We start from the raw sequence: 24,647 nt of genomic DNA, 5'->3' as shown, positions 1-24,647 counted from the left end.
CTGCAGCCTGGGGAGCGTGTGCAGCGTGACATCCACGCGCTGAGCTCCAGAGGAGCCAGACTTGGCCGTAGCTCATCACTTCCCAGCACTGCCTGAGAGCCACAGGGAGCTGGGCTGGGGTCACAAGGATGCCTCTGCTCTGGCTGCATCCATAACAATGAACTGCTGCCCATTTACAGCTCCCCTCCTTCCTGAAAAACTGTATTTTCAACCAGATGACATGCTTCTGATTATTAAGAAAGATCTCTGTATACCCCAGAAATTAATCATTTCCCTACTCTGCTAAAACTGATCACCATGTAGTCCTGGCTCTGGAAAATTAACTGCTATAGGTCAGTCACAAAGATATGCAATTTAAAATTTTCATACATTCTTTTACTCAGGTAGAATCCTCTCTTCAACCCTTCTCTGCAATCATCAAGGTTTTATTGGAACTGGCATAAATACTCAATCAATGCTGCTCATCAGTCTGGTTAGAGAGAGATGCTGGGGGTTCATTTCAAATCCCAGGACAGGTTCTTTTCACACCCACCAAATTTTGTTTTTAACCTCAGTAAAAGCAGGGTTAGATCCTAAACAGGTCAACCCACAATGACACAGGGGAGCTTGAAATGGATGAAGACAATACAAGGAAAGAGAACTTCAAAGCAAGATAGTTAATCAGACAAAGGTGTATTCTATGCAATAAAGTAAGCTAATCACCTTTATCTGCATTACAAGAAATATCTTTTACTTCCAAAAGTCCTAAGGCTGCAGAGTTTTCAGTTACCTTTTCCCCCTGTTTCCTCTAGGATTAATACTCTTCCTTAGCAGTCTGCTGCCAGCTGCTTCATGACCTCTCTGGATATCATGAATTAAATTCTTGGGTTTTCTGACTTGTTCCACCATTAGAAGAACATTTATCAGGTTAAGCCCAGATTTCTTTCACTGTCTTACCAGCAGAGTTTTGGATGACTAATCAAAGGACTGAATATATTCTAAAGATTTAATTCTCCCTTCACTATTTATACTAGTCAATGTCACTTTGACACTATTCTGGCTTTTCACTGCAAAAAACTTTCCAACTCAAATTCCCCTAAAACGAACATGCTCTCATAAGCAGACAAGTGCCATTTGCTCCATCTTGCCCTCCCCCAAGTTAGCTTCAGCTGTCACCAAAAACACAGTAAGCATTTTCCTCCTTGGGAACTATGTGTTCTTGCAGTTATAGTCAATGGACCAGAAGAGTCTGGCATCAGAAAAAGAACTATCTGATTTCTTGGACTCACTGCAAGAGAACCTGGCTTGGCCAGGCACAGCTTTAACCACCAAGGATTCAGTTAAATTAAAGATACCCTGGGCAATGAATACTGGCTGTACAAAAAGTGATCAGACATTCACCCACCTCAGATACAGCTCTGGGGCTCTGACTGCTCTCTGAAGTGTTTCTCCCTGCAGTTATAAATAACAGTGAGTAAAACACTCACTTTGTACATTAGTGTGAAGATTTTCGGAGTCACCATCTATGAACTGCCACCACTATTTCAGTAAACAGAAAGTAGTCAACAGCTCTTGAGAACCTTTCACATTTTCACCTTTCTGTTTCCAGTGTGTTCAGATCTGAAAGCACATTTTTCTGCTTAATTCAGACTCCACAGTTAATATCTACTATTTTCACCATGATCCATGTTGCCTTTTTTGATCTACATTACTTGGAATTTCTATTTCTATGCCCAGTTCTAAGGAAGGAAATATGCCCTGAGAAAGCAGCTGCACCTACCTTAGACCTCCCCTGAGACACTGAACCTTGCAGTGCTCCTGTATGCCACACTCAGGGGGCTGATCCTTGTGTGGCAATACCCAGACATTGCAGAGGATGCGAGGAAAAAGTACAAAAATGCAAAGCACACTTAAACCATCTTCCTAAAAACCTGCTTAGGGCAACAGTTTTTCACAGATAACTCGACATTTCCATCTCTGCCTCACCATGTGCCAAGCACAGTCCTCAGGCACAAACAGCTTCCAAGCAAGTGAGGTTTCCACCCAGAGCTGCCTCTGCTTAAGTGCCCTTCTCCCTTTTTATTGCCCCTTTCCATCACACTGTTATGACATGGTAAAAGCACATCTGGAACACATCTGCAGCCTTCTGTCCCCTCCAGGAAGGGCCCAGAATCTCACTGGAACAGCATCAAGGGGAATGGTATCCAATGTCAGGGTGAGTTGCATCACATCTGCTCTGTGCTCTGCTCAGGACAACCTTCTCCACAGAGCTTTTCCAGGAGAGGTTGTTCATCAGGCCTTATTTTTAAAGAATCTGGGCCAAGTCATCCCTGCTGTAGCTTTAATGACGTCAATGAGCTACAGCAGGGGTGAAATTGGGCCATTATTTTTTATGTCCATATGTCCTATGCCTATTAAAGAAAAAAAAACGGGAAAAGAAGATCAAGGAAGAAAAGTTATTGAATCAAAAGACTACCTGGTGCAGAGATTAACATCTAGATGTGGAACGTTCCTCTTTTGTTCCTGCTGTACATTATAAATATAACAGCTTATGGAAAAAGAAATACCTCTGTAGTGTCAAGGTACAATGTGAGTTCTGCAGTGACAAATTATATTCACATTTTGTATCCTGTTTTGATAAAAAAGCCAACAGAGAAATCATTACCAGGAAAAGGTCTCCTCAGAACTCCACTAAAGTGAGTGACACAGTTGCCAGTAAGTGTTGGTGTCTCCTCTCTGAACCAACATCCATCACACCCAGCCTATCACCACCAAGTAGTAAAGCCCAGTGGACCTTGCCCTGAGCTCATTTCTTACTCAGTCCAAAACACGATTATATAAATACCAAAAGAGAAAAACACGATAAGGTTAAGCCTAAGCAATGTTGGCTGTGAGTACCAACGGCCTCAAACACCCACATGAGAAGGGACACAGCTGAGGAGCCCAAGCCTGCAGAGGTGGGACTCCAGCTGTGAACAGCAGCAGCACCAGCCACGATTCTGTGGGGTTTTCAGAAGGCTGAAGTGCACCACTGATGCTGATAAAATGTGCAAACAGGTTTTCTACCCCCCACACCCCAGTGCACGGGTACTGCCCAGGCTGCAAACACAACCCCAGCTCAGCCGACCGCAGCCACTGAGACCGACAACCACAACTTCAACCCCACACTCAGAGCCCACTTCACTGACATTTCAGAGTACGAGGAACCATTTCAGAGGGCCACAGGTAAAATTACTCACCCACACACCTATAGAGAGTCAGGCTGATGCACCTTTGAAGGCAGAGAGCAAGTGCCCAGCAACAGCCCCAGATCACAGGAGCTGGTGTTCAGGGCCTCTGCTTTGTAGATAACTTTTATTTCAAAGCTTTATAGAAGTTTCCTTTGAAATCTTTGACCCTAATTATCCAAGTCTCAGCTTCAGTCTCAGACTAAGTCCTCTCTGCAAAGGCCTTTTCTCCAATTGCTTCCCCTTTGCATTAATGAGCTCTTTTTCCCACAATAAGCTACAACAGTTTGAGGTTTTGTTTTTGTTTTTATTTTTATTCCTCTCCTCCCTCCTCCTCTCCCATTCCAGCTCTGGAATCAAAATAACTTGAGATGGAGAACGTGTGACCTCCCAAGCCTTTATTTACAGTATCACAAACCACAAGGGAAGGTTCTGTCCAAGTTTTCCAGCTGGAATGGGAACAGCAGGGAAAAAACGTGCCCTCATTTCTGCAGCTGTGATATTCAACACATCACAGGGGAGAGGGTGGGAAGGAGGCAGGAGAATTAGAAGCCAGTAATGATACCATGGAAATATTGCATGAAGCATCTCAGCCACACAGGCAGGTTCACATGATGACAACTTTTCTCCTCAGAAATAAACAGAGCTTTGTACATGCAAATGTAACTGCAAAACCAGTCTGATTCAATGGTGTTACTTCTGCACTTTTACATTAAACCAGACTGTAAAACACAGAAACTTCCTGGACTCCACCTGAGTTTGTATCAGTGCTGTAATGATCTCTCTTCATGCCACCATCCTCCAAAATTATAACAAAGACTTTGTCAAAAAAGAGAAGCCTAGCAGCAACAGAATCTCCCTCAGATATTTAAACAGCAGAGAAAAACAAACACAAATGAAGGAGGTTTAGATCTATAGAAAGTCACTTGCAGCAGGAAACTGTCAGTTAGTTTGTGGTTACAACCACAGCAGCATCACGGCCCTTTCCTCTCCGTTAAAGATGTCCAAACAGTTCCTTGTGTCTCTACTGTAAAAGGAGGAAAACCACCAAAGAAAAACTCACCTCTGTTTCCATGAGAAATTTCATAGTGCCAGATTATACAGGAGACTCTATGGATCCCTTCTTTTTGAAAAGGGATCCTCCTGCACCTTTCCAAACATCTGTGTCCTGGCAGGTCTAAATGGGTTTCCCTGTAACTCTCTCCCATCTTAACAAGATCCCATTCTCCTTTCCTCACCTCTCAGCAGCTCCCCCTTCTCCCTGCCTGGCACAGTAACAAGTCAACCTTTACACACTGAGACAGGGAAATGTCACAATTCTGCTGCTCCATTATGCTGCCAAACAGGGCTCCTCTCCTTGCCAGACAAAAGCAGCCATCACCCAGCTCCCTGGAGTGTTATCCCCTTGATCTAACTCTTCACAGTGAGTTTTTCATTTCAGTTGATGAAGGATCCAACATGAAGACAGATTTCTCTGCATTTAGTTGGTTCCCACAAACTCACCCCTATCAAGGGGTTCAATTCTCATGTCATGGGTCCCACACTAAGTTCCCTGGTAAGTACAAGGTGCAGAAAAAGTAAGGTTCAGGCCCAATGTGTGTCCATATAAAAGGACATAAGTCTCTGGAATGAGAAAAGCTGGTCACATCACCCAGCCAGGGGTGGAAAATCACAGCCCAGCATGGCACAGGCACAGGGACAGGTGCTGCAGGCAGGGCAGCGAGTGCTGGAAGGACAGCAGAAGGAGGCGACTGCAAACCAAAGCTGTGCTTCCTTTTGAGAGGACACAACACATTCCTTCAGTGGCATTGCAAATTGCTTAGAGGGGACACCACTTCCCCAGGGCACAAGTCCCCTGTCCCCAGCCTGCCTCACATCTCAGGCACCCTTGGATTCAACCTCATCTACCTTCCTTCCCCTCTTCTTATCCTCCTGCCCAATGTCAGCCTCTGCCTCTTCTTCCAGACAGAAAACACTCATCCCATCCAGGCTGCTGCAGCTGCAGGAGCAGTGGGAGCACAAAAAGGCAGCACAGTGCCCAGGAGAGCTGGAAGTGAGGCTGCTGAGGGACAGAGCAGCAGGTCCCTCCCCATCCTATATCAACACCCTCCATCTCCTCCTGACACTGCATCCCCCTGGCTGCCTGCCAGGCCCCACAGCCCCCAGCATCAGCGGCACACACAGCTCAGGCTGCACATGCCTCCCCCGGGCTCTGCTCACAGCAGGGATTCAGGACACTTCCCTAGATTTTGAAATAGTTCTATGCAAAATACTCCCAAGGATGACTTGCAGAGGAGCATTCTCCCAGAATTTCCATTCTTTCCAGCAGTTTGGATTGAAAGCCTTCAGGTCTGGAGAAACAAAGGGAAATTACCCAGTGCCTACAGCATTTTCCTGGACATGGTGGTTCAGCTTTTTCTCTCCATGAGCACTGCATTCCCTGACAAGGTTTAAAACCCATTTCTCCCCCTACACTCCCTACCTGCCAGCTCACAGACGTTGCTCCTCTCTGGTGACGCAAGAGCAGGGATTCATTTTCCTGTGAACACCATTCTGGAGGCCATTTCCCCTCACCTACCCAGAGAATTAATGACCACTTGGGCACCTCATCAGCCCTGTAAAATCCTCCAGGAAAGCGAAATGAATGAAGCCTCAGCCCTGGGGCTAAGCAAACCCTAAGCTCTGCCAAGGATTGCATTTCTTCTCTGCTGTTATGGTTAATTCAGAGAAAAACGCTCCCTCTGCAAGAGCCTGTGGGGGAGTGTGTGACCTAAAACAGGAGGCAAAGCTCTCGGGATACAGATGTTCCCCCTCAGCACAGCAGCACAAACTCACATGGCAATTAATGCCTCTCTGAGCATAAACTCCTCTGTTCAAGCTGCTGCTGGCAGCTTTTGATCCCAGAGAGACCTGGCCACAGCTCCTTTGGAACTGCAGTGGGCAGGCAGGAGCTGCTGGGCTCTCTCCTGAGGAAATCAGGTATTCCACAGGGGGACAAGACAGCACTGGAGCAGCCTACCCAGCCTGGCACTGGGCTCTGCTAATCCCAAAGAGAGGCTTCAGGAAGGAAATCAACCTGGAGAATGGCAATGAATTCACTGGGAGCCAATTTCCTGACAGGAGACAATTAAGGTATTCAAATCACCCCTCGTTTTCCACAATTTCTGATAAAGATATTGCATGTTCATACAGGGCTGGTGTCACTGCAATCTCAGTGTAACTGCTGTGACCCTGAGCTATAAACCCAGAGAGACTGAAAACGTATTTCAGTCTGGTAAGTGAACAGTCTCAGATCCAAACTCATTTATTCCTTCTCTTCTTCTCAGCAATTCATTGCTCTTGAAGCAAAACCTGACTATTGTTAAGTTTTACTATCACCCCAAAGAAACATTTGGTGGAGTCAAAGAGACCATTTCTGATAAAGGAAAAAAAACCACTTAAGTGCTGAGCAATGTACTGGAGGAAAATAAGATGATGCAGAACTGTGCAGTCAGGCTAAAGGCTGACACCCTGTCTACCAAAAAGCTCCAGCCACTAATTTTGTAGTGAGAGCTCACACTGTGAGATACATTTCTAGAATTGACAAAAGAGGTTTGGATGGAGCTGGACACACACAGTGAACCCCCGAGCAACACTGCAAAGGTGACAGCATAAGGGAGTAGCAGGTACACACATTCATAAAAAACAAACAATCTCTTCACTTTGCCTGGTTAAAAGCCACCACGGGTAACTGCTTCCCCTTCCACACTGTTTATTAGGAAGTTCTGCACCTCAATCCTATTGGCAATGCAAAACAAATTCAAAGTTCAGAGGACAAAGAAAGGTAGAAACTACAATTTGATGGCAGTAAATGAGGCTGTACTATTTTTTATTTCAATACAAATAAAAACAACAAGGTTAAGATTTTTTTTCTTTGAGAAAAAAACACACCTAAGATTTAAATTAAAAATTATATTAATTGCACATCCTGTGCAGCCATTTTCCCTTTTAATTTATTTATTTGAAATATTCTAAGCAGGATGCTGACTAAACAGAAAAAGGCAAGGAGTGTGAGCTTTCTTTCAAAAGAAGTTTATTACCAATGCACACATCTATGCAATTTAAGCCAACCATGTCCTGTGACTGCCAAGCCCTTCTCAAAGAGTTCCTGAAGCCATTCTCCAGCCTCCATTTCAGCACGTTTTCCCCAAGCATTTATTAAAGTGGAACCCAAGCTAAGGTTAATCTCCTCTCACCAACAGCAAGTTAGTATCCCTCAGATAAATCACCATTCTCCCCAGTAACATCTAAATGGTTTTTTCTAACCCAGAAGAAAAAGAACAGCTATCCAGCTGAAATGTCAGAACCTACCTTCTGCAAAAAATCTTTCTAGATGCTTCTGAGTGCAGGAGGGAGCAAAAACAGCATTGCTGAAAAAGGATGTCACTGTTGGTCCACATGTGTCAACATCCTAGAAAAAGACAGAACACAGTTGCTGAACTGCCATGCCCATGGGAAATCAAGAGCAAGAATAAAGCTGCATTATTTTTCCAGTTACACCATGCTAATGGCTCCTATGCAAACAACATAAAGCTACAACATTTTATAATTGCACATCAGAGTTTCTCTGCAGACATCCCTCCGGTATGTCAGAAATTCAATACGTGATAGTAGGCGGCAATGAGCACCTCAGGGATTTCAAGTGTGTTCCAAACCATGAGTCATCGTCATCTCTAACTCATGGAAATTAAGAAGGATAAAAAAGAGAGATGAAAAAACACACAGGTTGCACTGACCACTCTCACGTGCTCCCTCTGCACAACACTTCTCCTCAAAGCTTCTCCCTTCTGAGCTTGGAGCTCCTCCATGGAGGAGACACCACAGACAAAGCCAGCACATCACAGATCCTTCAGGGAGCCCCCAGAGTCTGGGCAGGATCCCATGTTTGAGGGTGGAAGCAGAGCTGGAGCTGCCCCTGTAATCCCACAAATCCTTCCACCACTGGAGGAGCAAGGAGCCAGCAGCTCCCACAGGGAACAAAGGCAGGGCTGGTGAACCAGCAGCACCCAGGAGGGCAAACCCAGGTGAGGAAAGCCCAGGCACCCCATTTTCACTCATTTTACCCCATTTTCACTCCTATTGCAGCCACCTCTCCCCCCCAAGGCTGATTTTTGTCAGGAGGGCTGAGGGCAGAAGGAGCCTGTAACGCTGCCTGCAGAGCAAGTGACTGCTTTGCTCGACATTCCAAGCAGCCCCTCTGCCTCTCCAAGAGATTCCTTTGGGCAGTTTCATCTTTACCTCCAACCACTGCAAACTGGTTTTAAAGCTGGGGTTTTTTTAAATCTGGTTTTAATGCTGCTTTTAAAGCAGCTGGGTTGCACTTTGGGGCACACACATGTGCTCTTCACTGTCCTCTCTACTGATGATCTCCCCAGGTACATCCAGGTTCCTTTAGGTCCTCTTTAATGTTTTGTTTCTCTGTCCTCCAAGCAGCAGCCAGAGCAGAGCCAGGGCTCTCCCAGCACTGGTCTAACAGGGGGATGGAGCAGGGAATGTTGTTGTTCCCACATGCTTACATTAAAACTGCCTCCATCTCACTGAACTCCCATTCTCCCTTTCCCCTTCAGGTCACAAAGGGCACAGTTGTCCTTCCCCATTCTCTCTCCCAGCAGCAGGGGCTGTGTTTTGCACCAGAATATGCAGATCTTGGTCCACAACCACACAAATAAAAGCACATCTCCTTGACTGGGACTCGGATCCAAGCCTCAACACCAGCACCTGCTACCAAAGTGTTACACAAAAAATAAATAAAACATCAATACACTCTGTTTCCTTCCCTACAGGAACTGAAATGTTTGGAAAAAACATCAATACCTTTAGCTGCAAGCACTGCTTCAGTTAACATAAAATTATGTCTTGCCAACAGCTTAAAAAAAAAAACAGGAACTGATCTTCACTCTTGTAACTTCTTGCACAGCAATTTAAAAAATATAATAGTGCTTGCACAGGTCAGATTCATCCTGGAGGAAGAGCAAATGTGAGTAACATTTCAGACCATTAATCTCAGAAATCTCACCAGGAGCAAGCAGCCAGACAGCTTAAAAATATATTTAGTCCACAAATGCTTATTAACGTCATTTGCTGATTCACAGCTGAGGCACAGAGAGCCCAAATGGCACTTCTGCTTTCCCAGGCTGAGTGGCAATATTATTATTATTATTACTATTATTATTATTAATAATAATAATAGTGTTGGATACCAAGTTGCTTCACCTATCTCCAAACCATGAAGCATCTTTTAGATTGGATCTGTCAGAACTGGGAACCACAGGTCCAGTCTGTGGCCCTGTGGTTTAGGATCTGATCAGAATTTATCTGAAACTGAATCTTAAGTTTTCTTTTCTTTCGTTGACTATTGATCTTGCTGCCAACATTAATACAGTCAAGATCAGAAGATAAATAAAATTAATTCTTCAGCCTTACAACAAAATAAACACTGAAAATCACCACTACTTTTAAAATTACATCTTCTTTATAACTGAAGAAAAAATATTAGATGATTTGATACCTGTGCCAGTATTTTGTGTGTGCACTTTGGGGCAGAATTAACCCACTAAATTCTTAATGATTGTTTTAAGTAAAAGTTCTTTTCACAAAAGGAAATGTAAAGTGTTTCTTCCCCTACTGTTATATACAATATGATGATGCAAAGCTCAAAGGACTTTCTCTCTAAAGCAACTATTCAAATCTCTGTGATGGAAATATATTTAAATACAACATTTTAATCTTGCTTTGCCTTTGAATTTTAAATACCTTTTTATGAAAGCAAGTATTTCATTAGTCCTTTTAGCCATTCTACCATTCTGATTTGCAAGTAAACAAGAATCCTCACACCACTTTATCTTTTAAAAGGATTCATTATAGCTGTGTGTTTTTTAACTCAATACACATCCAGTCTGATTAAGCCTCACCAATTTTTACAGGTTACACAATCATTCATTCCTCAAGCACATTGGGATTTGTCCATATCCATTCTTTCCCCATTTCCCACAAGCAAGACAAGTCTCTCTAGGTGCTGGATGCACCAGGCACCATCCTCCCTAAAGAACCATCCACTACAACCCACTCTTGGGTAAATAAATTGTACAAAATTGACTCAGAGCAGGGCCCTGCTCTCTCTGTCTGCCTTTGCTGAGCAGGGAACACTTCTCAGAATTAGCAGGGCCTGGACACAGGACTTCAAAGGGTTTCAGAGTTTGGGTGAGGCCAAACTCAAAGCCCCCCCAAAAACTCAAACCTGCAAACCTGGAAGGGCAGCCACAAAGCCTCCTCCAGGTAAGAAAAATCAATCTTCCTACCTCCATTATTCTTATTTCTTTTGGGGTTGGGGTTTTTTCCCTGTATTGTACATTAGGGAAGGATGACAAAAGTTCTTCTTTTCAGTGACAGCAAATCTGTACCAAACAGAAAAATTGATTTCTCTGCACCCTTGTTAATGGTACTGCAATCAAAAGTGATTAAAAGCAAAAACATTTCTGTACAAGAGAAACTGAAAGTATTGCCTATGGGAAAACAGAAACACTGGCATTTTCTCTGCAGCAAACACTAAAAGTAATAGATAATTAATGTAGCCTAGGACATTATGACATCTATGAAACTTGTTTTCTGGAATAATCATAAACAATTCACCTTGACTGGATTCCCAAGTCATCACTTTTTAAAGTCACTGCAGTTTGCAGAGGCCTCACTGATGCTATTCTTAATTTACTTATTTTTAGGTGTGAGAACAGATTACCAAGGCAAAATTTAAACTTAAAAATTGTCAGGTTTTCGTCCTCTTCTATAATCATTAACCCTGTCTGCATTTCAGAAACATGCTGTGCTAAATGGAAATCAATTACACAGTTAAAACTGCTTCTGCTTTAAAATTAAACTTCTGAAGTGTGGGAGGATTCAGCATTGTTAAACAAGGGGCACATTTGTCCAAACCACCAGGAAAAAGCAATGCAACAAAAGCACAGAAATGTGAGTTAATGCAAGAGCTCCCAAAAGGCTCCAACAACATTTTTATTATGGGTGATTTGCAAAAAGGAACATTAGAAACTCCTTCCCTTCCTCAAAAGGCTTTCAGGGAAGCATCTGGGCACTGGAGCAGCCCAGAACTGAATCAAAGACCACCTCTGGCTCTGGAGCAGCACAACAGGCACAGGAAAGCAGACTACAGCTATTAATAGACAGATTCACATGGAAATATCCCTTGCAAAGAGGCAGAGGTGCCACAGGCTCGTTTTTAACACCAATGTTGAAAACACCACATTGCACTAACAGAACTGGCATTTACCTTCCCATGGAGGATGATTAATTAATTCTAAGATGCTTTCTGCTGGCTCCTGAAGGCTTCTCTGCTGAACTGATGTGCTGCACTTCACTTTCCAGCCCTTCCAGGAGGCACCATCGCTGCTGCCACCACTAAAATCCCTTCATACTGGGGACACAGTCACCATTACCTGGACAAACACACCTGGTGACAAACCCCAAACCACAACTCCCCTGCCTCGAGGAGCAGAGCCCTGCCAAGCACAGGCACTAAAAAAAGCTTCTGCAAAGTCAGAGGCACTGAGAGCGCCGTCTATGCAGGGAGAAATGAACCAGCACAACCGTTCCTCATGATCACCACAGCTGGTCTAGCTCAGCCTCCTCTCCTGCCCAATCTGCATGAATAAATTCTAAGCCCTACCAAGTGTCAGCTGTGGTCAAACACCACATGCCCATGGTTTGGGAGCATCAGTTTCAGACCACAGAGGGTCTCCAGAGCCCTTTATCCTCAGAAAAGGTGGTTTCTGTTCTCCTACCAGCCACCCTAAAGCACTAAAAGGATACAAGTGAGCAACTAAAAGTCAACAAACCACAGGGAAATAAATTCAAAATCCTAAGAACTCTGATCGGAGGAACAGGCTCCAGGACTGTGCCAGGAAATTAATCAACATGCAAGAGAAATGCAGCAGTAAACTGGAAAATACAAGCAGCTTGGAAAGGCACTGAGACCATTTTTCCCTCTCTGATGTTTGTAGCATCTGGACCCTCCAAGTGCCCCGGGGTCACATTCCCAAAGGAGCACAAGGTCCTGGCTGCACTGTGAGCAGCCAGACCCAAGGGAAAGGGAGGGAAAACAAACAGCAAAAAGCTTCCAGAAGCTGCCTGGGCTCTGGACCCTGCTGGAGCTATAATGAGCTTTTCATTTGCCAAGAGCCCTCTCCCTCCTTCCTTAGGAGTCATCAAGCCTTTCCTAAAAGTCTTTATTCCCTTATATGAAATGGGAAATGTTACAACCCATTGCTCTGATCAACTGCAAGGAAAAAATCTTTCAAAAAACTCAAACCCTACATTGTATACACACCCTTATAAGATTTTCAGGAACCTCACACCAGTCTATGTAAAACAGGAGGAGTCACATTTAATTTAATATCACACAAAAGTAGTGGCAACCTGCTCCCCACACACATCACCCTCCCAAACCTCCCTCCTGCCTCCAGGCTGGGATCCCAGGAACCAGCACCAGCAGCCCCTGCTGGGATTGCTTTGGGGTGGGCAGATCTCAAACAGCAGCTTTCAAAAGAGTCCATTTAGTCAAGTTCAGACTCCCCTCTGAGAGCAGTAAAACTGATGGGATTTTTTTTTTTTAAAGGAGAAGGAAGGAAAAAAAAAAAAGAAAAAGCCTCTGGGTGGGTTCAGCACCTGTGTATGCCAAAGGCACCTCATGTTTTATTCATGAGAATGCTGTCACCCCGTGAAGGTTTCTTAGTGACTCAGCCAGACAGGGTCTCTACAACCAGCTTTCAGGAGAATCTATTTAAAAAAAAAATTACTTTAATTCAGCTGTTTGATTAATATTATTTTCCAGTAATTTCTAGCCAGGTATATTTCAAACACAGAGCTCTATGTCAGCTTCCACCTTGCCCCTTCCCATATAACTGTAGCAATTAGCACAGAAAAATTAGTCAATTATGCAGTATTTCACCTTAAATAAAGCAGCTCAAGAAATAAAACACCGTTTAATTGGTAGCTGACAGCCAGAAAAGAACACAGTGGCTCAGCAACGTGCTTAAAGTGTGTCTGAAATCCATTCCTAGCCCTTGATGGAAGCCTGTCCCTGTCAATGAAATCCACAATCCATAATAATGCTCAGTATTGTGCTTTCATCCTCTGTTTTATCAGAGCTCATCTGCTGATCAATGAGGAGTCCCACAGAATAACACTCTGAATTTCAATGTCAACACAGCAGTACTGTGGTAATGATCGAAAATATTTACATATTGCCTCATTGATCGTGGGGTGTTCTCTTCCAACCATCTGGCTACTGGGCATTCATCTTTTTTATTATTTTATTTTATTTTTAGGCCTTTACAACTATTTCAAGCAGGTTATCTTGACAGTTAACTTCCAGCATTCCACCTGAATCAGGTTTTCCTGTTATTTTTAACCCAGAACATCAGCAACACCATTAATCAATTTCATCCCATCTCAGAGAACACAAAAATAATTTTCTGAACAAGGACAAACCCCCAAAAACCCCAGCAAACACCTGCTCCACGATGTGCCAATTCAGCTACAAGGTCTCGTTTTTAATGTGACTCAGGGGTGTCACCATCTCAACAACAGATGAGTCAAATGGAAATCTGTCCCTGACTCTGCTCCCCTGCCAGCCTCCAGCAAAGAAAGGCTGCCAGGGTTGTTTTTCCCACCTCCAGATGGAATTTCCCTTGATCCCTGCAGTGCAGAGCCCTGGGCACAGCAGCACAGGCCTGGGGTGATGCTCCCTCAGGAGCTGCTCAGGTTTTCTGAGCCTGGTGGTTCAGAGCAGGGGCTGCAGGGATAGAAACCAGCACCAGCCAATCTCCCTTCCCCTCTCCCACCTGAGCCATGAGTGCACCCCAAGAGCCCCCAGCCCATCCCAGTGTCTGCCCTGGTGATGGATTTGCTGCACCCTCCACCCCCCTGCAGGTCCAGAGCCCCACCTGGAGTCAGAAACTGCAGGGAGAAATTGGGATTTAGCCTCAAGAAAACCAAAGAAAAGCAAAAAGCATCTCCCTGCTAAGTGCTCTGAGCACCAAGGTGCTGCATACCCAGCACAGCACAACCAGTTTCCTCTCAGCTCTCATCTTGCTGAGCCCAGGTTTCCATGTAAAAATGAATTTTTAAAAAGCTTGGAAAAGCTTATCCATGTGCATTCTCCTAGGCAGCTTATGAGCAAGTTAAAATAAAATATGCAGGGAAGACTAACATCTACAAGATCTACAAGGCTGCTGCAAGAGACCTCAGCAGGGAACTTGCTGAGAATATTAAAAAGGAGGTTCTCAAACAGTTGTCAAACTGATTTCAAGGAGGTTTTTAGTGGCTCCAAATCTGTTTATAATCAGAAGCTGACACTCATGGCTGCTGCTACCATAAACTTGATTTAGGACAAATGGGAGGTCTGAAAGCCAAAAGTATACTCAGCCTTTAAACCAGGAATTAAAATCCTCACTCTACCTGGTTTAGCTGATGATTTTGGTAACAACGTTTAAGACAAAGCATCACCTCTTTTTTTTCTTTTTTTTCCTCCAGTTCTAGTTTGATAACAAGGAATACAACACAAGTTCTATCAGCAAAATGACATTCAGACAACAAAAGACAGAGCAGGGAGGGGGAAAGTGCTCTGACATATCTGCCTTTGATAATACAGATGCTCCATTAGACAGTGAAATAAATCTCCCCTTTATGTCAAACTCCTTTTGCTGCTGGGGCACCTGTACAAAGGAACAGGCAGGAGCACAGAAAGGTCTTTCCTCTCCATCCTCTCTGCCCAGGTGTTTGGCAGACATGAGGCAGAAGATCTGACCTAAAGATACCCAAGGCAAGTAAAACCATCTCTCCCTGCTCTAAACAAAAGCACAAATGAAAACTGGGAAGCCAGGGCAACACACAGAAGCTGAACAAAAAAGTTTAATCCTTCAAGTAGGCTTGTCCAAATATGCTCTTTTTTTCCTCACAGTGACAGTGTGCTAGATGAAGGTGCCCTTCTGAAAAACTTATTTATAGGTATTAAATATAAGCAAAAGAGAGCATTGAAATTGTTCTAGTCTCAACAGAAACAGTTGTGCCCAGGCTAAACACATTTTTGAGGCTATCTGATGGAAGATGTTTACTGTTTGTTGGAGTTAACACAAGGAACAATGTTTTACAAGCCAGAGACAGGTTAGACAAACAAAGAGTCCCGTGAGTCTGGATAAATGATCCTTAAAAACAAGAGAGGGAGAACAAAACAGGGTATGTGATCTCCATCAGTTCACTTTGGTGGATCAAAGCCTAAAAACCCCATGTCAAGCCTGCTCAAGAAATTAACAGGGAAACAAGGAAAGCAAAACAAAACCAGAGACAGAAATCTCAGGAATTTTAGTGTCTCTTCTGCTGAAATGTGCCTGCAGCATTTCCTATGTCTGCTCCTGGTTTACCCTTCTTCAAGACAGAAGTGATCCTCCACCTTTGCTTGTGAAGAGCACAGAGGATGTTACTGAGATGGGATGGCAGAGAAGAATCAGGCAAGAGGCCTTCCTCCCCCTCCTGCTCTTTTCCACCAAATATCTCGAGTTATTTACATCCTCCTGGCCCAGACTCCCCCTCCAGTTTCACAGCTTGCAGTTTACTCTGCATTCTGGTGGAGACAACACATGCCTAGCTTGTTCAGGCTGGAACACCCTCTGAACGTGAGGCCAGGCCACAGAGCCCACAGAGGGAAGGATTTCCAGATGCAGAGACAGGACAGAAAATCAGAGCCAGAAACACGAGGCTCCATCTCTCCACCACCCTGGAGAAATCAACCTGCTCTGTGGAGGAGACAACTTAAACAGCTTGGCAACGCCTACAGCTGGTGCTCAACCCCAGATCCAGTGAAAAGATGTAAATATTTAGATTTCAATTTCATCTCATATGATAAATATAAAATCTCTATTTCCTTCTTTAAAAAAAAAAAAAAAGGCAACATTAAAATAGGTAAGCCACCCACATAGAGAAAGTGATTCTACCATGTTTGTACCTTTAGAAGGTTATTTAAGTTATGGTATTGATCTTGAAACAAATTACAAGGGAAATTATTCCCAGTGAATTGTCCTCTGATGTATGCAAAACATAATTACACCATGTTTATATACAAATGCATATGTGAAATTGTTTTTCTGTTCCTTCCAAACAGGTAGTAACTGATGGCAGCCCATTATTTTTTGTACCTCTCCAGAAATGCCCATAGCCCTCCAGGTTTTGCTATGGATAACTCTGACTCCAACCCAAATCATCTGAAAAGAGACATTAAATGATCCAAACCCAACTCCTTATGAATACCTGTTCAAAACACAGCTGAAGCTAAACTCCTGTACCAGAAAAACCTGAAATCCTCCCATAACCTTCTAAAGCACATAATGGAATTAAGGCCCCTCTACACATCCAGAGTTAAGTCATGCAAATACCAAACTTCTTTAGAGGCAGAGATAAGGAGGCCTCGCCCTGCAGTGCCCAGATACCTCAGTGCTGATGTGATTACACACTCCCACCCTCCAAATTGGCTATCATGCCATTAAAATGCCTTCCCAGGTCACTGCTCTGAGGGTTAAGCCTGAATTAGTATCCTGAAGCTCCCTGATCGTTATGTAAGTGCCAGCAATCCGAACAAATCAGAGTTGGCTTCCCTGTCCACTACAGGAATCCCCATCCAACGGTGAATTACAAATCTTTCAGGAGTGCATTCACTATTTTCCTCCCCAAGTCCTCACCAGCTGTGCCTTCCCAGCTCACAGCAAACCACCTCTGTGCCACTACTGGATTTTCTGGATCTCAGTTTCTTCCCCCCAACCACGATGAGATCACAGAAACGGCTGGAAAATCCCTGAGTAGAAATCCCAGTATCTGGTCTCCAACTGGAGACTGAACTGTTTAAAGAAAGCCATGAGTGGCAAATCACTTTTCCTCATCCCATCAAGGGACACCCCCCAATTCACCTAATCCCACCTGTTTTCCTGCCAAGGAGAGTTTTAAGGTTTGTGCCCACACCCAGCACTCACCAAGCTCAGCTGTCCAAACACAAAGCCAGGACTGTAAAAGCTGTGCAGAGTCCTCGCTATCCAAGGTACTCACTACTCGGGCTTGGGTTATTTTTGCTGGAAAACAACTTGAGGTCCACAGGGGTGCAGACTTCTGGATGTTGTAGGTCTTCAAATCTGTCTGAGGAAGATTTTCTGGAGGCTGTTTAAAGCCAGAAAAAAAAAATCTAATTTGGAGTTCTCAGCCACTACCTGGGTCAGGAGAAGCCAAAATCAGCCTGTGCTGCTGCTGGGAGACTGAGAGTGCTGTGGGTGCCCCTGCTCCTACCAGCACTCCTTCCTCAGCCAGGTGTGTGTTTGTCCCTGCCTTGGTGGCACCCTGGGCACACTCAGGGCGCTGGCATTTGTGTCCCTGCCCAGTGCCAGGTCTGAGGCTGCCGGGACAATGACCTTGGCACAAGGACAAGGGCCCCTGGGACAACGGCCCCGGGACTGCCAGGCCCCCACCCTGCACTGACCCAGCCACCACAGCCCAGGTCCTGCTCATCCTCCTCAGCACCGCTGGCACAGCAAGCCCAGGGGCAGGAAGGTGCTGCTCTCCCACCCCTTTCCCTCCTGGCTGGCCTCTCCCTGCAAAGCCAGCACCTCCTCAGGTGTGCCCAAGCTCCCCAGGGTAGGTTTTAGCCCTGTGCCAACTGGATTTCTTCCCTGCACCCAGATTTGCCCAAAAACTCCACTTGCCTGAGCAACCTCTTATTTCTTCTCCCCTCTGAAGCCCAGCCCTGTGTCACACGCTCAGGAAGAGCTGCAGGAAGGGGAAGCTCCAGATCCTGCCATCCCTCAGGAGGTCCCTGCACCTCCCCTCCCTCCCTCCTTCAAAATCAAAGATCCCTTTTTCCAACTGCTTTCTAACTTCTCCAGTGGGATTTACTGAAGCGTTTGGCTGGGAGCATCTAAGAAATATTAGTTCAATTAAAAGGAAAAATTGAAACCACCATCCAGTCACAGCAGCAAACCCTCCTTTTCCTATGGAAAATGCACAAGCCTGACTTTGGGAGCTCTGTCTATTGCCTTGGCATGGTGCTGATTAGGACTCCCTGTAGTGACAGGATCTGGGCCAGCCCCAGCCTAGATTGTTTTCTTCTTACATTAAGAACATCCAAATATCATCCATTACTTTGTCCATTTAAATTTTCCTAGGACTCTTGGCATGGACACCACAATTAGAGAAGCCACATTCCCTTTCAGTTCGTGGGTGAGCTGACTCTGCCCCAGTACAATCTTGTGGCACTTGGATTTCCTCCAACACCCAGGAAATAAAGTTATAAATAAAAAGTGTTTTATTTATTCTCTCCTCCCTCCCTCATTAATTATTCCATCTCCTTTCACACTGAAAAACTACAGAACATTTTTGTTTATAAGACGCTTTTGGGCTCAAAATTAAATTTAGGCATATTTTACCAATTTGGAGAGATAAACAGAAATATTAATTGCATCACACCCTACGTCAGCCAGTTTTAAAATTAAATGAGAAGGCATCTTTACCATTTAGAGAAATTGGCTGTTAAGAAAACCATGGGTAGCTTTTTCCTTCTAAGAAAATAAAAATAAAGCAAAGCAACACATCGATGCCTGTTTCTAGCCCATGCTCCTATTTGAGCCTCTAATAAGAGGAAGCCTAAAAGAAAAACACCTTAAAAGAAGAAATGTTTCTCAAGGGATCCTGCTTGTCCTGGAACAGGACATTATGGTGAATATGCATGAAAGGCATGAGTCAAACTGTACTCAGGAGCGAGCATCAGCTTTCACTTGCCATTTTCCAAAGCCTTCCACTCAGGCTGCCAAGACAGCAACTGAATGACAAGAGTTTTATTTGAATGCAGAGGGGAGATAAATGCTCCTTAGGACTAATTGGAGGAACCTTCTTTAAATTAGCTCACTTGAAGGATGTGCTGCTTCTCTCTTTGGCCATCTCACAGAAGCAGTAACAATTTGTGAATAGAAAGAGAGTAATTTTTTAAATTCAAAACCTTTTAGCCCCATTGTCAGTTTTAAGTTTTGAGAATTTCTATTAGGGGATAAAAAAAAATCAGGACAAGGTCTTTCCAAACTGGTTGCTGTCAAGTAAAATGAGAAGTTAGATAAAACTCCCACGTGCCAGATGGTAAATCACAATAAATGCTCGGGCTGTTAGATGCACAACAAGCGACAAAGCATTGACACACACCATCAGCAGCAAACCCAAAATAGAAAAGATATTTTAATAAGAAGTTGTCATTTGGGGAAAAGATCCTCGTGAAGCTCATCAGAATCAAAAGTCATACACTGAGGGCTTCTTATTTTCTTCGTCAGCTCACATAAGCCTGAAAACAGCCAACAATTTCAGGTGACTTACACTTGGCTCAGAGCTATAGTCAGCAAGAACCTTGGAGCTCACGATTTAGGCACCACTTCTGACCCTTTCTGCCAAGTTCTTAAAAAAATATTGTTAAAGGATACCAGGGAATTGTTTACTCAAACCATTATTGTTTCCTGAACACAGATGCAAGAAAAAGTTTTATTAAGAAGATAAACAGCTGCTACTGTACACGGTTTAGATGGCAGCAAAAGCATCTAAGGGCCATAAAGGGAATAGTAAGGGAATTAAAAAGCATTTTTATGCATGAAGATGGCTAACATCTGTACGTTCATTAAAGTGGTATCAACTATGCTTTTAATTAAAAGTTAGTGACAGAAACTTAAATATGATTAATGAAGCCCAGCAGCCTAGCAGGAGTCTGCTCCATCAAAAGCAGCACAAGCTGCGTTCCCAGCCCCGGCTGCTCCTTTCTTCCCCTCTCAGGGATTCTGCCACAACCAGAACACACTGCAAGGACCACGAAGCAGAAATCCTGAGACAAACAACAAGCCAGGACAAGTCTGCAACAGCGCTTTCATGCCTGGCCGTCCTTTACGCTGCGTATCCCGAGGAGCCGTTCCAATTACCGAGCAGCACAAGGAGCTGGTTACCTGTCACAATAACCGCGCACTCAGAGATCCAGCGGAGGCACCAGGTCTGCCACAGGAAAAGAGGGAAAAAGGGCTGCCCTACAAACAGCAGCCTCCTGTTCAACAGTGGGTGGGGGGAAAACCCCTCGCCCAGAAGCCAGGGCTGAACTCTGAAAGGCAGGCAGTCGGCTTGTGTTACCCGGAGCACAACGCAGCCACGACCAAAATAAACCAGGCGATAAAAATACAGCACGAGCAAAAAGATGTGGGCACGGAACAGGAATCGGTGCCATCGGGGGATAAGGAGTCCCACAGCCACTGATATTCTCACATGCACTCAAACATCCGCCTATTCAAGTCCCGATGTCCACAAAGACTGATCTATTGTCACTTTCCTGCTCAGAGCTGAGCACTCACAGATTATGTCTTCAAAGACTGAAGACGCTTCCTGACATCAAATTTCCACTTAGCAGCTTCCAGACGCACAGAGCACAGAGAAGATGGAAGCTCTCACTTCAGAGTAGGTACCAACACATAAAGAAACTTTTTTTTTTTTTTTGCTAAAACACACAGTTAAAATAAACTTCACCTCAGTCGTGGCATTTAAAAGTGAAATGTGACAGGACTGACTTGTGTAGCTGACTGAGCAGGGCGCTCCTCTGAGGGGCTCCCTGAATGATGCCCTCAGCTCCAGGCTGAGCACCTCGGTGCACTCTGGGCTTCTGCTCCTTCAGCAGAGCAGGAGAGGCTGGGGAGGACGTGAAGGAAGGGATTTAATCCTCCCACAGCTGGGCAAAAAGCTGGAGCTGTTCACGCTGTAGCCATGGAGCAGCAGCACGCTCCAGGATGGAGCACAGAGTTGGGGAACACAAAGCTTCTGTCAAGGGGCGGGGAGGCCAAGAGAAAGGACTGCCGGGCCCAGTAAAAAGAATCCCCTCTCGCAGCCCATCATCCAGCTGAGGAATGGGCATTCTGCTCTTTCCAAAGGGAAGAATCGCTTCCTCCCACTCCCGCAAGGAAAAGCACCGCCTGAGGAGCACGGCCAGCTCCAGTCACCACCCAGCATGCCCTGACACAGGGAGGTCTCGAGCCCCGAAAGCTCACGGGGCTGTCCCTCAGCTATGATCAGTCACCGGCATTTGTTCTTTGAGGCTGCTGCGGGTCTCGCCCTCTTCTCCCTCAGGGATGTGAGGCACCCCCGGGTAGCCCCTCACCCCCTCCCCACGGCCAGGCCCCGTCCGAGGCCACCGCACGGCAAAACCTCCACCGGGGGCCTCTGCCAAGAGCCGAATTCGGTGAAATTCAAGGCTGGGAGATGCGGTACCGGAGGAAGGGGGACAGGACGGAGCTCTCCCGGGGGCTGGCTCCGGCCCCGAGCCATGACCGCCCCGAACGCTCCGGGTGCCGCGACCCGGCAGGGAGTGTGCTCCGTCCGTCCGTCCGTCCGTCCATCCGTCCCCGGCTGTCCCCGCGGGCACGGAGCGGTGCCTGCCGCCCGCAGCCCGCCAGCGCAGGGAGAGCCCGGCACCGGCCGTGCCACCACACGCCGGACCCCGCGTCCCTGCCGTGCGGTGCCGGGCGCTGCCATGGCCGCGGGGCCCTCCCGGTGACCGACTGCTCTATAGGGAAACTTTTACCGCCGCATCCTGGGGGAGGACGGACAGCCCGGCCCCGCTGAGCCCGCGGCAGCCTCCAGGTGCCGGCCGGGACCCGCCGCGGCCCGCGGGGGCCGTTCCGCGGTCCCGGGAGGGGCCCCCGCGCCGCACCGGCCCCTCTACAGAGCCGCAGCCGCCCCGCGGGCCCGGCCACCCCAGCTCAGCTCCCCTCAGGCCCGCCGCGGTTCCCGCCCCCGCCGAGGCACGGCCGGGCCATCCCGGGGGCCGCCAGGTGTCGGTGCTCGCCCCGCCGCCCCCCGCCCGCCCTCAGCGCCCCCCGCCACGCACCGGCTGCTCCCGGCGCGGCGGCCGCGGCTCCCGCTGCTGCTGCTGCCGATGCCGCCGCGGCTCGGCGGCTGCCGTTGCCTACGGGTCGCTGCCTGCCGGCATGCCCGCGCGCCGCTGGCATAATCCCCGGCGCGGGCGGGCCGGGCGCGGGCAGCTCCTCGCCCGCCGGCGCTGCCGCGGCGCGGGGACGGCGGAGGCGGGGGAAGGCGAGGCGGGCGGGCCGCCGCAGCTGCGGGGGAGGAGGGAGCGGGGAAGGCGAAGAGCCCCGCGCCGGCACTGCCCCTGCCCTGCCGTGGCACGGCGGCCGCGCGGATTTATCCGCCCGCCGAGCGAGCCGAGCCCCGCGCACCGGCAGCACCGGGAGCCGCCACTTCCTTCCCCGCGCCGCTCCGCGCTCCCTCAGGCGAGCGGGCGGGGTGAGGGCGCCGCCTGGCGGCCGCGGTCAAAAGCGCGGGGCAGCGGGACCGCCCCGCCATGAGGGGAAGGAGCGGGGAAAGAGCCGGGGAAGGAGCGGGGGAAGAGCCGGGGAAGAGCGAGCGGATGGTGCGGGGATCTCCGGGCTGGTACCGCCTTCCTCCCCTCCGGGCTCGTTCCCCCGCTCGCTGCCGGTAGCGGTGCCCGCAGCGAGGGTCACGGCGCTCACCGAGCCCCAGCCCGCGCTCTGCCCTCACCTGCCCCCGGAGCAGCTCTGGCGACTCCTCGAGTTTCACTCTCTGCAAAGCTCAGTAGGGAAAAATAAAAATCTCAAAAAGTTCAGCGATCGCTTTATGCAGAAACCTCAGGAAAAGACCCTGCGATTAAATTTACCGTGGCCTTTAAAACCTTTGTTGATTTCCTGCGGTTGTTTTTCATTCAGGATGCATCAGCAGAGCGCTCCTTCCCTCTCTGCAAAGTGCTCGCAGTTTGTTTGTAATTGCTCCCTGCATTGCCATTTAAGCTGTAGTCCACACTACAGCCTAAACCTATAAAACCTACAACTTCTTTAATTTGCTGTCTAGAGACGTGAACAAACAAATTTTATTTTCCAAAGTTTAAATCTGAGATCTGGAAGAGTTGAAATGTTTATTATCATAGAGAAAAGTATGCTTGGGAGTGTCTTGCGAGGGCAGACTGAGGGAGAGGAGAGCCTGGGGCTCCAGGCAGGAGCTTGTAGATCTGGAAAGGCGATAAACACCAACATAGCTGGGAGGTGTCAGGTGAGAACACAAGAGGAAGATGACTAAAGTCCTCCACAGAGGAAGCTAAAGCCTCTCTGGTTATCTGGAAATCCTTATGTGTCCTCAAAGAGAGAACAAGGCAATTTTCTGGTGTTAAGGGGAAGTTGAAAGGGGATTAAAAACAAAAGGACAATGTCCAGCAAAGGGCAGGGCCGGCAGGCACTGAGCCTCCCCGTGTCCCAGTTTCTGGTGCTTTGGGTCTGATTTTCAGGAGCACTGAGCATTCAGGCCTCCCACTGATTTAATCTGGAACTGCAGAGCCTCTGCCCCTCTGATGAATCAGGCCAAAGGAACAGGTCACACAGATAGCTGGGAAGGTTGGCCTAGAAGTTTACTCAAAGCAACACTTTTTTTCTCCCCCTTCAGTGTTATAATAGAACAGAAATAGCCTAAAGAGCTCCGACAGATGGAGGAGGACTTTTGATTAAAAAATAAATTCTGACTCACAATTCAGTTTTCTGGATGTAATAAAAAAGAGTCCATGAATATGAATAGTGCTGGAGAGAATGGAGATGAAGGGAGGTTACAAGGAGAGGCAGTGAAAGAGCTGAGCTGATTTACCTACTTGCCTCTAATGTCTGTCAGGAAAATTCTTTGGTTTTGCTGTAGCACTGATGAAAGAAAACAAGACCATTACTGGACTCATGAATTGTTCCTGTGATGGATTCCTTGGAAAAATCCCGCTGGCTGACTGATATTTCTGAAGAATGCTTTAAAATTGTGCCTGTTAATAACAGAAGAGTAGGAAAACTGCAGCTGAATCGAGTTATATAGGGAAGAAAAGATTATTTTTTCCACCCCTCACCCCTTCTAAGTAAAAATTACCAGTGAGAACATGGAATGCCATCAGAATTGTACATCTGTTTGTGGAGACTGAGAATACATTGGAGCAAGTCCTCTCCAAGCATTCAGACCCAATTTCTGCATTTTAGAGTAAAGGAGTAAACAAGAAGCTCCCATCCTTGACTTCTCCCCAGCTCTGATCTTGCACTGGGAGTACCCACAGGGTTGCAAAAACTACAGAATTTCTGAAAAGACCATGCATGGGTTGGATAATTCCTCATCAAATATCTTAAACCACAGCACTCTAATTTTAGAATCAGACCTTCTCAAGCTTCCTTTATGACAGCTATTCTGGCCCTGTAATCACATCATTGGTGGCCAAACATCTTGAACAAGGACAGAATTTGAAACACACAATATGATTAAAACCTACATTATCTCTGATGTAATATCCCAGAGCCT

General features: G+C 46.5%; 1 protein-coding gene across 4 annotated transcripts in view; it reads right to left on the bottom strand.

The window, feature by feature from the left end:
* PITPNM2 (phosphatidylinositol transfer protein membrane associated 2) overlaps positions 1–22,575 on the bottom strand; it is a 126,117-nt gene extending 103,542 nt beyond the window's left edge. For 2 of the 4 annotated variants that reach the window (XM_077187673.1, XM_054646029.2), the window contains exons 1-2: positions 22,186–22,575; positions 7,557–7,656 (exon numbers count right to left, since the gene is read on the bottom strand). The gene's annotated coding sequence lies outside the window, so the exon portion shown is untranslated. The remainder of the gene's footprint in view (positions 1–7,556; positions 7,657–22,185) is intronic. The other 2 variants (XM_077187674.1, XM_077187675.1) reach the window with 2 other exon arrangements.
* Positions 22,576–24,647: the final 2,072 nt, after the last annotated feature.

This window comes from Agelaius phoeniceus, chromosome 18 (assembly GCF_051311805.1).
Source record: "Agelaius phoeniceus isolate bAgePho1 chromosome 18, bAgePho1.hap1, whole genome shotgun sequence".
Classification (NCBI taxonomy): domain Eukaryota; kingdom Metazoa; phylum Chordata; class Aves; order Passeriformes; family Icteridae; genus Agelaius; species Agelaius phoeniceus.
Note: the sequence above shows the minus strand (reverse complement) of the source record. Positions and strands in the feature narration are given on the sequence as shown.